Source organism: Schistocerca nitens, chromosome 3 (genome assembly GCF_023898315.1).
Source record: "Schistocerca nitens isolate TAMUIC-IGC-003100 chromosome 3, iqSchNite1.1, whole genome shotgun sequence".
NCBI lineage: Eukaryota > Metazoa > Arthropoda > Insecta > Orthoptera > Acrididae > Schistocerca > Schistocerca nitens.
This window is the reverse complement of record NC_064616.1, coordinates 336,532,273-336,546,462: the sequence shown is the minus strand read 5'-3', so window position 1 is coordinate 336,546,462 and position 14,190 is coordinate 336,532,273.

The following is a 14,190-nucleotide window of genomic DNA, read 5'->3' as shown; positions in this document are numbered from 1 at the left end:
TCTTCCCCGAAGAACTGATGCATAGGTTACTTTCAACATTGTGGCTTGGTTTGTTTGAGAACTAGTTACCACGGAATTTCCTTTTATTGAATTTCTTGATGCGTGACATAGTTCGTATATATTGCACACCAAAGGATATGTACTTCCACAAATATATGTAGCACTTGGGCAACAATCATTCAGTAACACGGAAACAACCTGCTTAAGCAAAACAAATCTAAATTCTAGCGAAGACAATCATTTACAGACACTAGAAGCCTGCACTGTTACCAACATATACAATGTATCACAAGTATAATCGCTGGAAACAGAAAGTTCATAGTTCTTTTCGGAATAATACTGGTTTTTGTAACAGAAGTAAAGGGGGCATGGTGGCATACATGACCGTAACTTTAAAATTTGGTATATATAGGGCATTTTCATTTGAAACCCTATAATGTATATATCAATGTACTCAGGAAAGCCTATAGAATTTAATAAAGCCATAAAAAATTTCAATTTTTCCACCATACGGTGCGCACACAGTGACAGGAAGGGGGCAATTACTTTCACTACCACCATGAATTTAATGGAAACAGTTTGTTTGGTGGCGCTTTTGTTGCGAAGAAGAGCGAGAAAACAGCGCAAATATCGTTACTGGGTGCATCCAATTGTAAGTCAAAGATTGGTGAAAGGCCAGTTTTACAAATTACATGAAGAGTTGCAAAATCACCCAAATAAATTATTTCAATACTATCGAATGAGTAAGAATAGTTCTGACACACTGCTTCAAGCAATAGGACCGACGATAACAAAACAAGACACGTCATGGAGGAAGTCTGTACCACTTCAGGAGCGGTTATCAATGACCTTGAGGTTGCACACAGCATTTCACTCAACAGTTTTTATTGCCCTTTTATATTATTGATACTTTTACATTACTGATCAGATACATCAAGAAAATCACGGCTACAAGTCAAAATTGTTTCCTGTGAAAACCAAGTTGCACTTATAAGTTTCTGAGTTGTTGCGGTTGTCAGCAGAGGGGCACAGGAACACAGTTTGTGGAGGTTCCATTTCATTTAGTACATTTGATGAATACGGCTCAACAAATGAAGTTGCTTGAGAATAAGTTGCTCGGATGCTGTGGAAAAATTGGTGGATGCTGATATCCTCATCAAGTTCAGTATTTCCACTTGCGCGTAATGTTTTTGTTCTCTGTTTAACTTCGCCAGCATCGGCACAAGAATCGAAGCGAAGGTTTTGGCATCGTTAATTTCTTCGTTTTGTTTTTCTTTCAATACATTTAAAAGATATTCCTCGTGTGAAGTAACCTTCTTGGCTTCTCTTTTATTAGATGTCTTACTTTTGTGCTCTGTGCTGCATCACTGTTGTTTTGTGAAGATCACCTTTGCTATTTGCCTTACTTTCGATGTTGCAGGTGGTCAGTTTGTCTTCCTTTTGAGGGAACAGTTAACAATGCATCGAAATACAGATAATTTCTCCATTTTCCTGCAGGCTCGCTATACGGAGAAACAGCGCTTCAGATTCTTCCACTTCTTTTGGATTTCTTTACCTGTCACGAATGAAATCAGCACTGTGTAGACTTTATTGTATGTAGCCTAATTTTCCTACAATTAAATATTTATGCTGTTACTCAATATATCTTGCAACTGGGAATAGCTTTCGCTCATTACACTACGAATGTCTGTTACGAGCCACTACGATCAAAGAAATTGTGAAGGATATATGCGAACTGCTGTGGAAATGTGTACGGCCTCATTATATGGCAGAAGAAACTCAGGATGACTGGATGATTACTGGCAAACAGTTTTTAGAGAGAGCTGACTTTCCGAATTCCATTGGTGCTGTGGACGGAAAGCATGTAAGACTGAAGAAACCTGCTAACAGTGGCTCAGAGTTCTAGAATTGCAAGAATTTTTTGGGTATAGTGGACGCTGACTCTTGTTTCACTGTGATAGACTTGGGCTCATATGGCGGCAGTGAGGATTCTGATGTGTTCAAGAAATCCAGCTTCTATCAAAGACTGAAAGCTAATCAGTTAAACCTCCCAAATCCTCAAAAATTACCCCACGACGAGGGAGGAGAACTTTAAAGAAGATGAAGCATTTGCACCATCTAGACATATTCTGCGGCCTTATTCGAACAGAAACCTGACAGTGAAACAGCGAGTTTTTTACTATAGGCTTTGTGGTACTCGTAGATTGTACTTTTGGGATTTCGGCTAACACATGGAGAATACTTCATCGGTCTATCGACGTGGATGTTGGTATGTCAGAGATAATTGAAAAGCATGTTGTATTCTACGTAATTTCGTAAGAAGAAATAACGGTGTACGAATCGAGGTCGAGTCATACGAATGCCTTCTGCAACGTTGTGAGCCTATAGGAATAAGATCTGATATGTATGGTACGCAGATTAGGGATTACCTTGCAAACTACATTGTGACTCTACAAGAATCAGAACTTTGGCAATATGACAAAATATAAACTGCGGTTATGACGTTGTCTACATGAATGAATAAAATTAGTGAACTTTGAAATATCTTTGTTATTCTTTTCTGGTCCAGACAATTCAGGCCAGTTCCGAATGATGCCGCAGTAAACTCCACCCCATAGCTTCTCTTCCAAAACTGCGATCACTGCATTCTATTAATTTCTTATTATAGAGAGCTGGCCTCTTTTCTACTTCTGCAATTAGTCTTTCTGAATCGACACACAACTACAATTTCTCCCGAAGCGCAACTCTCGTTATCAGACATGCTGCTGGCGCACTAAATGTGCCTGCCTGCAAACATACTGCGAGAGCTACTGAGAAACAGCGTCGCCAGTGCGTGTGATCCATTCAACATCTACAACCAACCCGTCGGACGTGAAATAGGGCAGGTTGCGTCTCTTAAATCGCTGCTACTGTTTGATAGCAGGTGCGCGCGCTCGTAATCCAGCCACTGTATTTCATTCTTGCGACAAATCACGCGACGGAAACTCGCATGTGCGAGCCTAACCTAAGCCCCTTTTAGACGATCGTCTTTCTTGTCTCGGTTGGTTACTCGAGACAAGCGCTTCTACTGCAGCACCCCTAGCGTTTTATTCCCGTACTGATTCTTGCAGTTATGAGTAGTCATTTTCGTTTACAAGTCAGCGCCATAATTGCCGGTGTTGTGATAGCTGTCTGATGTGAAGTTTGGCATTTGAATGGTGAAAATGAGGTTATGAGGATCTATTCTTTTTACTGAAAAACAGAAATATAGTAAGAAAATATAGAAACAAACAATGACAATAGTTAGAACAGTCCACGGGTGTACTGCCGGTCCATAGTGTCCAACGGGCACAATATTTAGGTGATCAGACATGCCACCATCGTCAGGTGCGCTGACGAACTGAGCTCCTGAGGGCAGGCGGCCGTCCTAAATCCCCTTCCCCCGCGAGGCGTTCTCTCCGCGGTCCGCGCCCGCGCGTCAGAGGTAGCTGAGACGCTGACGTCGGCGTCTGTGGTGGCGTCGGTGTAACTGCCTCGTCCGCCCTGTTCGATCGTTCCTTTTCTTTGCTGAGCCTGTTTTTAAATAAACTCAGGCTGTTCCCATGCCTCGCTGGGGCTATAGCCGCAATCTCTGTTGATGAGTCCGTCCCTGGTACGAATTTCGATAGCCTCTCTAACGACGCTTTCCCAGTGTTTAGATGTCTGTGCCAAGACCCTGGTATGTTGGAAGTCGATTTCGTGATTTTCGGACAAACAGTGCTCTGCGATTGACGACTTCTTCGGGTACATAAGTCGAATGTGCCTCTGATGTTCCCAGCAACGATCTTCGATGGTGCGCACTGTCTGTCCAATGTAAGTCTTCCTACACTCACAGGGAATCTGGTATATGCCGGCCTTCCGCAAACCGAGATCGTGTTTGACACTCCCCAATAATGCTCATCAGTCAGTTGAGCTCATTGCACAGAAATTTGACGAGAAGACGACCAACCTTTTCACGCACGTTCTGACCTTCACGTTTTTTCTCTTTAGTGGAGAATACTATGAGCAAACAGAAGGAGTCGCAATGGGGAGCCCACTTTCACCTGTGGTCGCGAATTTCTATATGGAGTATTTCGAGGAGGAAGGCTTTGGCGTCATCCAAATGGAAACCTACTTGTTTTCTACGTTACGTTGATGACACTTTCGAGATATGGCTCCATGGAAGGGACAAGCTACTAGACTTCCTTACGCACCTTAACTCCATACATCCGAATATCAAATTCACTATGGAGACAGAAACAGAAGGAAGTATATCATTCCTGGACGTCATGGTCAAAAGAAGAGGAGATGACACCCTGGGCCATGGGGTATACAGGAAGAAAACGCACACCGACCTGTATTTGCATGCAAATAGCTGCCACCACCCTTCGCAGAGGAATGGGGTACTAAAAACACTGGTGCACAGAGCGCGCATCATCTCGGACGCAGAGAGTCTGACCCCATGAACTGGAACATCTCAAAACTGTATCTCGGAAAAACGGGTATTTGGAATGGCAGATCAGACGCGCTCTCCGCCCAACCTCTACAGTATAGCGTGTGGAGATGGACGAAGTCACGGATGAGGATATAGCCAAATTTCTGTGCAATGAGCTCAACTGACTGATGAGCATCATTGGGAAGTGTCAAAAACGATCTCGGTTTGCGGAAGACCGGCATATACCAGATTCCCTGTGAGGGTGAGAAGACTTACATTGGACAGACAGTGCGCACAATCGAAGATCGTTGCCGGGAACATCAGAGGCACACTCGACTTATGTACCCCAACAAGTCGGCAGTCGCAGACCAATGTTTGTCCGAAAAGCACGAATTGGACTGCCAACATACCAGGGTCTTGGCACAGACATCTAAATACTTGGACAGCGTCGTTAGAGAGGCTATCGAAATTCGTACCAGGGACGGACTCATCAACAGAGATTGCGGCTATAACCCCAGCAAGGCATGGGAACAGCACTGAGTCTAATTAAAAAGAGGCTCAGCAAAGAAAACGAACGAGCGACCAGGGCGGACGAGGCAGTTACACCGACGCCACCACAGACGCCGACGTCAGCGTCTCAGCTACCTCTGACGCGCGGGCGCGGACCGCGGAGAGAACGCCTCGTGGGGGAAAGGGATTTAGGACGGCCGCCCGCCCTCATCTACTACTATTGTCTCTCAAACGAAACGGTACCCGCCAGTTGGAAGACGAGCAAAACAATAATGCTACCAAAACCTGACAAACCAAAGACTGACCCAAGATCTTACAGACCGATACCTTTACTCGACGTCATAGGGAAAACATACGAAAAGATACTAACTGACCGCATAAAAACGTACGTAGAAGGGAACGAAATACTCCCTTTGACACAATCAGGTTTCCGTCAAAATCACTCCACCAACGACCCGTTAATCAGACTGACCAACGAAATAACGCAAGGCTTCAACAGAGGACACTGTACGCTCGCAGCCTTCTTAGACATAGAGCGTGCCTTCGACAAGCTCTGGAATACAGGACTGCTCTACAAACTGGGCAAATTGGGCCTCCCGACCAAGGTTATACGACTAATACGGACGTACATCACAAACAGGAAGTGCAAGGTACATGTAGGCGGCGCTTCCTCCCAAGATTTCACACCCCAAAGCAGGAGTGCCACAAGGAGGTATCCTATCCCCACTTCTGTACGCGCTTTGCACGACTGACTTACCAACGACAACAACCCCAAAGAAACGATAGGACTGTACGCTGACGACACCGCCTACTGGTGTACAGAATTGAAGACGACAGCCGTACAACGAAAGACACAGACCTACCTACAAAGACTAGAAACCTGGATGGCAAACTGGAGAATCCGCCCAAACCCAACCAAAACCCAAATGATTTTATTCAGACACAGACACCTGACCACAAAACGACAACAAAACACAAATGACATACAACTGACGCTGTGGGGCACACCACTAAGACTTAACGACACTGCCAGGTACCTAGGAGTGTACCTAGACAGGTACTTAAACTGGAAAATACACCTCATTGACCTGCTAAACAAGACGAGAAAAAGACAATGCCTAATCAGACAAGTACAAGGACGATTCCATGGATGTGACGACCAAACGGCGATCCACACCTACAAGACGTACATTAGACCAGTGATAGAATACGCAGCAGCCCCCTTAGGAGGCTTGCACAAACCGGTAGCAGAACGACTTTACTCGACCGAAAGACGACTTTTACGCAGCATCTGTAGACTGCCAAGGCTCACGCCCAGTGACGACGTATATGACATCACAGGCGTGGAGCCGCTACAAAACAGGCTGACCAAACTCAGAGCAAACTACGTGAGACACATATTAACGAAACGCCCAGACATGGAAGACATTCTGACAACAAGACCACGAGTGAACAGACGACCAAAATTTAAATATAGCCAAACAGCGCGCACAGTAGCACACAACACCAGCCAAGAATACCCAGACCTCGCCCCCATCATGGAACCACTAACACAAGACATCCCACTTCCCCCCACACCTGACCCAAAGACACAGAAACTAACCCCAGAAGACACACTCACACACACACACACACACACACACACACACACACACACACACACGAACCATAGACCTAAGTTAGACATTAAAAGTAGCATAGAAATAATCAGTTAGACATAAAAAGTAGCATACACATCAAAATTACTGTATTATTATCGTATGCTACAACCTCTTTGTCTTCTAAAGTATTCAACGAGAATCTATGGAATAATCATAACGGAAAAATATTGTATAATCTATAAAATGTACACTATATTTCAATATGACTTAAAATCTTTAAACTTCAATTTCTAAATCACTTTATTTTTAATATACTTTATATTGTATAATATTTTTGTATTTATTTTATCGAGCAAGAAATACGCCGGGAGAAGTTGAAGAATCACAATGACAATAGTGTTTATTAATGACCAAAGCATAATTCATAGTGGAAGTTCTTGGCAAACGTCGTGCAGTACATTCTCTATGCTCCCGAGATCTGAAAGAATAGGAACAGTGCCATCCAAACATTTCAGAACGTATACATGTATTTGCTCGAGAAAATATATAGTTGCAAACACATCAAACTATATGCAGAACACAGTAAATAACGCCCTCTTGCTTTATCCTTTGTATCTTGTTTTCTTGTTAAGTGTCATAAAACAGGAAAAAAATTATTTTTCTCGCCCAATGCCTCTGACATTTTCGCAGTTGAAATAATTTTAATTGAAACACATTTATCAGTTTCCTTTCCTACTTTTGCAAAGTATAGGTATAGAATACGCAGCAGCCCCCTTAGGAGGCTTGCACAAACCGGTAGCAGAACGACTTTACTCGACCGAAAGACGACTTTTACGCAGCATCTGTAGACTGCCAAGGCTCACGCCCAGTGACGACGTATATGACATCACAGGCGTGGAGCCGCTACAAAACAGGCTGACCAAACTCAGAGCAAGCTACGTGAGACACAGATAAACGAAACGCCCAGACATGGAAGACATTCTGACAACAAGACCACGAGTGAACAGACGACCAAAATTTAAATATAGCCAAACAGCGCGTACAGTAGCACACAACACCAGCCAAGAATACCCAGACCTCGCCCCCATCATGGAACCACTAACACAAGACATCGCACTTCCCCCACACCTGACCCAAAGACACAAAATACCCAAAGAAACGAAAATAATTTCTGCTTTCAGATATTTCGTCTCCCTTGTACGAGAACACTACTAAGAAAAACTAACAGGACCTTATGTAATTTCCAGTGTGCCACGAAAACAAAGCAAACAATAACGGGAGCCAAAATTCGTTTCTTTAATAGTAGTGAGCCCGACCAGAACAGGTTATAACTTTCGATGTTAGCAGACACCGCCAGTCCCGTATATCTGCGCAAGCGCAGCGTGCAGCATACTCGGAAATTAAGAACTGCACACCCGGCACAATTTATGGATCATTGACATTATAGACAAACTCGTGTCGCATTTGGTTGCTGACGCACGAGGGCATGAAAGGCGCACGCTCTTCGAGTAGTCGATTTTGATCAGAAAGTCGCTCGTGTAAAACGCGCTTATAAGGCTGCGGTCACAGTGGCTCCGATATCGGCGTATTCCGCCGATGACCGACATGGGCCGAAGACGCCCCCCCCCCCTTTTTTTTTTTCTTCAAATCAGTACGCCACTAAGGTCGTGGTCACCTTGTAGCCGATCTCATCACCCGAATGTGTAGACTTTGGCCCGCATTCGGTGAAAGTCAAATCAGTTTGTTTTCTTCAGTCAAATCGACCAACTGGTAAGTTAAATCCAAGAAAGCGTGAGTTTGTGGTATACTGAGGATAAAAATATCATAATTGAAATTAAGCTTAATGAAAAGCTCATACAGGCAGGTACTAGAGATATTAAAATATCACAAGATTCTCATAACAGTACAGTGAAAAATTATGTATGTCACAAGATTCTCATAAAAGAACAGACAAAAATAATATTAGCATATTGCATCAGAATACCAGGGGATTAAAAAACAAAGTAGATGAGCTTCTCGTTTGTTTAGAAGATTTAGAAACTCAGGGTGGAACAGATGTACTATGTCTGTCTGAACATCATATAATCACAGGTATGGAAATGGTATATGTATGTGGATATAAGCTGTCAGCATATGTATGTAGAGAGACTATAGAGAGAGGAGGAGGTGGCATATATGTTAAAATCTGTCATAGTGTGAAAAATTTGTATATTAAAAATTTTGTGCAGTGTACCACACAGAAGCATGTGCGTGTGAGCTTAAACTAAATAATGGTACTTTTATAATGGTAGACATGAGTAGGTCCCGAGTGGAAAAATTTTTTTAAACTTGGATTCCTTGTTATCCTATATGTCAGAGACAGGGATTTCAATGTAGATTTTCTGAAAGAGTCCGATAGAAAGCTTGACTTTGAAGTATTACTTGATTCTTTCAATTTGACGTCAGTATTGGTTTTCCTGTTCGGTTGTTACAGGAAACCAGCACACTGACAGATAATGTTTTTACATACCGAGATAAATTTAATCAAATAAAAACTTTTCCTGTTAAGAATGAATGGTATGTCTGATCGCGACGTACAGCTAGTTACAGCATATGACACAGCTCCACACAGTAATGCAAACCAGTCCCTCAAAATAGTGCATTCAATTAACGATTTAACAGAATGAGATTTTCACTCTGCAGTGGAGTGGGCGCCGATATGAAACTTCCTGGCAGATTAAAATTGTGTGCCAGACCGAAAAAATGGTTCAAATGGCTCTGAGCACTATGGGACTCAACTTCTGAGGTCATTAGTCCCCTAGAACTTAGAACTAGTTAAACCTAACTAACCTAAGGACATCACAAACATCCATGCCCGAGGCAGGATTCGAACCTGCGACCGTAGCGGTCTTGCGGTTCCAGACTGCAGCGCCTTTAACCGCACGGTCACTTCGGCCGGCTGCCAGACCGAGACTCGAACTCGAGACCTTGGCCTATTGCGGGCAAGTGCTCTACCACTTTTTCTTTTGTCGGCTTCCTTTTTTTCTGTAAGACGGACGCCTTAACCACCTTTGCTAACATAAAAGAGAATAAATATTTCTTCTTAATATTAATAAAAGAAATTAATCTTCCTCTTGATAATGGAAAGACAACTATATTAAAATAAACTGAACGTGAAGTCTCTCATCTTCATAAGGAAAACATAAAATCTTGTATCCCCTTGACGTTAAAACGTTTTTTAGAACTTAAAACTTCTCTGCTTATGCCATAAGATGATTAAAAAAATAAAATACATAAAATTTGATTTCTAATTTCTTCATGAGCATGTAGTCCGGTGCGTCTTGCCACGGACTTGATTTCTTTTCTGTAATGTCTCGCGAAAGGATCGAAGATATTCTCGTACCAGGTATCTGTAATCGTGCAAGGCTGAATCTCTGAATTCCGTACCAATCTTAATCCATTACTGTTCTCTGTATAATTTTATTCCGTGATTCTATTTAGGAAGCATGCGTAATTTTTTTTTGTAGTCTTTTTTCGCATGAGACGATGGTGCTGAGTCGTTAGATACAGCCCGTAATCTTCTTTGCTTTTATTTTCTGCCTTCAAGATATATCGCAGCGTGTGCCCTTTTAGCCAGTTAACAGCATTTCTTTTCGTATTAGGATATGGCACTGCGTCTGGAGTCAGAAAACCTGCGGCGGTGAAAACGGTTGGAGATATTCTGTTAACGGTCGCTAATTTCTGCTTAACTATATGCCAAATGTCTCTTACTCTTTCACACACGAATCGGTGTTCTTCAGTGTCAAGGAGGTCGCATGACACGCACAAGGGCGAATTTGTGAGATGTATAGCATGCAATTTGGAATTAGTTGATATTTTCCTGTTGATGCATTATCCCATGTTGCTTTCCCCTTAGAGGGTAAGTTCCGATCGTGGATATTTTTCCAAATTGCAGACCAGTCGTTGTTGGGGCATTTTCTTTCAATAATATTTCCTTCCTTAGCTTCCATCAAATATGTATAGATGTCATTTACTTTCGTCAACTACTGTTCTGAGAGCCTCGGTGAGATATAACTGCCCGCATCTCGTGGTCGTGCGGTAGCGTTCTCGCTTCCCACGCCCGGGTGGGAGTTCGATTCCCGGCGGGGTCAGGGATTTTCTCTGCCTCGTGATGGCTGGGTGTTGTGTGCTGTGCTTAGGTTAGTTAGGTTTAAGTAGTTCTAAGTTCTAGGGGACTGATGACCATAGATGTTAAGTCCCATAGTGCTCAGAGCCATTTGAACCATTTTTTGAGATACAACTGTACTCAACGAGAAAAGTTTTTAGGTGACAAAGACCAGCCGGTAGATGCTGCACATCTATTGGAGGCTGCATGCTTGCAGGAGCAATTTCATTCAGGAATTGTGCCGTTAAGCTGTCCGGCAACTGTTTCCGTTGCTTGTACATTCGATACACGTATAACGCTCGTGACCTGCAACTGACATCAACGATGTTTAAACCTACTTTCCTTGTCGGGAGAGTTAGTGTATCGAACTTCACTTTGAAAATGTTGTCTTGGTTTACTAAGCTTCCTATAGCGGACAAAATTCTTCTGGCTATTTCTAATGGCATCGGGAAAGCTTGTACAACATAGTTAAGTTTGGATGTTTTATACACATCTACTAGAGTGGTTTTCTATATCTCGTCCAGTTGCCTCATACTGTTCCCTTGTACAGATGCTCGTATGCTTGCAAGTAGTTTTTTTATAATTGACGGCAATGGTGTGTTGGATGTTGCTCCTAAATTCAATACCCAAACATTTCAATGTGGATACTTCCGTCAACTGTCCCAGATTTTGCATGCGTATTCCTCTGCCTACGTTCATGATGCCTGACTTCCTTTTATTTAGTTTGGAGCCAGAAGCAAGTTCATATGTGTGTACAAACTGAAGAGCTTTCACCACTTCATCTATCACAATTTCCTTGCCGTTTATACGCAATCCTTGCAGGAGATGCGTGAGTGTCTCGAGGAGAGGTTCTATTGCCATTGCGAAAAGGGCCATTGACATTGGGCAACCTTGTCGTACGGATCCAGTCAATTCAATCTCTTTACTTAGTTGTCCGTTTATCATTATTCGTGCTACACTGTTTTTCATAATTTGTTGAATAATCCTCACGAATCGTGGTGGGAATCCTATTACTTCCATGATTACGGGGAGATACTTACGATCTACTCTGTCAAACGCCTTCTCGAAGTCGAATGATACTAACTCACATTTCAAAATTTTAAACATGGCTGAAACAGCAACTGTTGAAATTCTTCGCGAAAATGATAACAGTTGAGGCGAAGTACTGATGCTATACTGTGTTCGCATTGACCCTCAGTCCATAATTATGTTGTATAATTGGAGGTGATTTTTTAACTACTGACGACGCCTTTGGCACCATTCTTTTATTTATCTCTACTGCAGGATGTGATTTTAGTGTATTTTACTTCTGATGAAGGTATATATTTAGATATACCGAAACCGTGGTCAAGGAGTTTAATAAATCTTTATCCTGCAACTGTTTGGCTGTTATCATTTACCGTGACTAAAGCACATTTTATTCGGTATACATTAGCAGTTGATATTATATCCCTATATTCACATATATTCTGATAGATACTTCTGTTAGTGCCTACACATGTTTGGTACGGGCCAGTTACAGAGTTAATAACCATTTTTATTCTTCTTGCTAATACGCGGGCCATATTTTTGTAATCACTGTTGAGTAATGTTACTGGGCGAAGGTGTTCAATTGCTTTGCTAAGTGAGTTTTTAGGAATTCGGACTATGATCCCTTCAGGAAGTCCAGCCGTTAGTGGCCGAGCGGTTCTAGGCGCTACAGTCTGGAACCGCGCGACCGCTACGGTCGCAGGTTCGAATCCTACCTCGGGCATGGACGTGTGTGATGTCCTTAGGTTAGTTAGGTTAAAGTAGTTCTACGTTCTAGGGGACTGATGACCTCAGAAGTTAAGTCCCATAGTGCTCAGAGCCATTTGAACCAAACCTTCAGGAAGTTATTTGGGGACGTCAACATTTCCATTCATGACTTCGTTGTACTTGCATAGCAACTTGCTTTTCATTTGTGGCCAGAATACTTGGTAGAATTCCACGGGGATATCATCAGGTCCTGTAGACCCATTTTTAGGACTCTGTACTATTGTGTCTTTCAATTCGTCCTCTTCTATTTCAGCCGTGAGATTTTCTACTTGCTCTGTACTAATACGTTTCTAACAAGATCTCGCCGCGCCTCGTCGATGGTAGGTTTGTTGGACATCATATCTGAGATATATTTATGAACAGCGTTTTGAATTTCATTCTGTTTTGTGTGACTGGTCCCATCAGGTAACTTCTGTCAGTATTTTTCTGTTTCCTCTCTTATCCTCAGGCATTACACGGTACATAGCTGTTTCTTCCCCTTCTACAATGTCTTGTATTCTCGCTCTCACTTTAAAACCTTCTGACTGTCACCCCTTCAGTGCTAAAAGTTTTGCTTTAATTTTATGAGTCCGGGTAAAGTTCTCCATGAATCGTGTGTCCAGGGTGTATAGGTCTCTAAGGCAGCTAAAATAAAACTCAGTCGTCTTTTTAACCCAGAAGCTTTTCTGTCGTGAGTAATCGATCAGCATTTTTCTATTTTAGGCTTAGCGCATTGTAACCACCAAGGTATGGGAGAACTGTATAGCGGGAATCGTTTTTCGCATTCTTTCCAGACACTAGTAAATGCCACGCGACATTCTTCATCTTGTAGATGTGTAATGTTGAGTTCCCATATGCCCCTCGCTCAGTAAGTCTCTTGTTTTTCCAAATTTATTGTGGTGATGTACGCGGCGTGGTCAGAAAACATAGTGGGTCAGACCTCAGACTGTAGAACATGGTTCTTTAGGTTGGACGAGACGTAAATCCTGTCTAGCCTGCTTGATGAGTGACTGGTAAAATATGTGAAACTAGGCTGTGCGCCATGGGTATGTTTCCAGGTATCGGTTAACTGCATATGGTGGACTATTCTTTCCATTTCTAGGGACCTGTTGAAATTTATTTATTTATTTATTGTTCCGTGGGACCAAATTAAGGAGAAGTCTCCATGGTCATGGAACGAGTCAATACATGAAATTATAACACGATTGTAGAAACAGATAAAATGAAATATAAGAAACATATTCAGGCGACAAGTCGTAAGTTTAAATAAAGAAAATCAGCAATGTAACACTGGAATTTGCTTAATTTTTTAGCTCTTCCAGGAGCTCCTCGACAGAATAGAAGGAGTGAGCCATGAGTAAACTCTTCAGTTTAGACTTAAAAGAATTTGGGCTACTGGAAAGATTTTTGAGTTCTTGTGGTAGCTTATTGAAAATGGATGAAGCAGAATACTGCACTCCTTTCTGCACAAGAGTCAAGGAAGTGCATTCCTCATGCAGATTTGATTTCTGCCTAGTAGTAACTGAGTGAAAGCTGCTAACTTCTTGGGAATAAGCTAATATTGCTAACAACAAACGACATTAAAGAAAACATACTGTGAGGGCAATGTCAGAATTCCCAGACTATTGAATAGGGGTCGACAAGAGGTCCTCCAACTTACACTACATATAGCTCGAACAGCCCGTTTTTGAGCCAAAAATACCCGTTTTGAATCAGAAGAATTACCC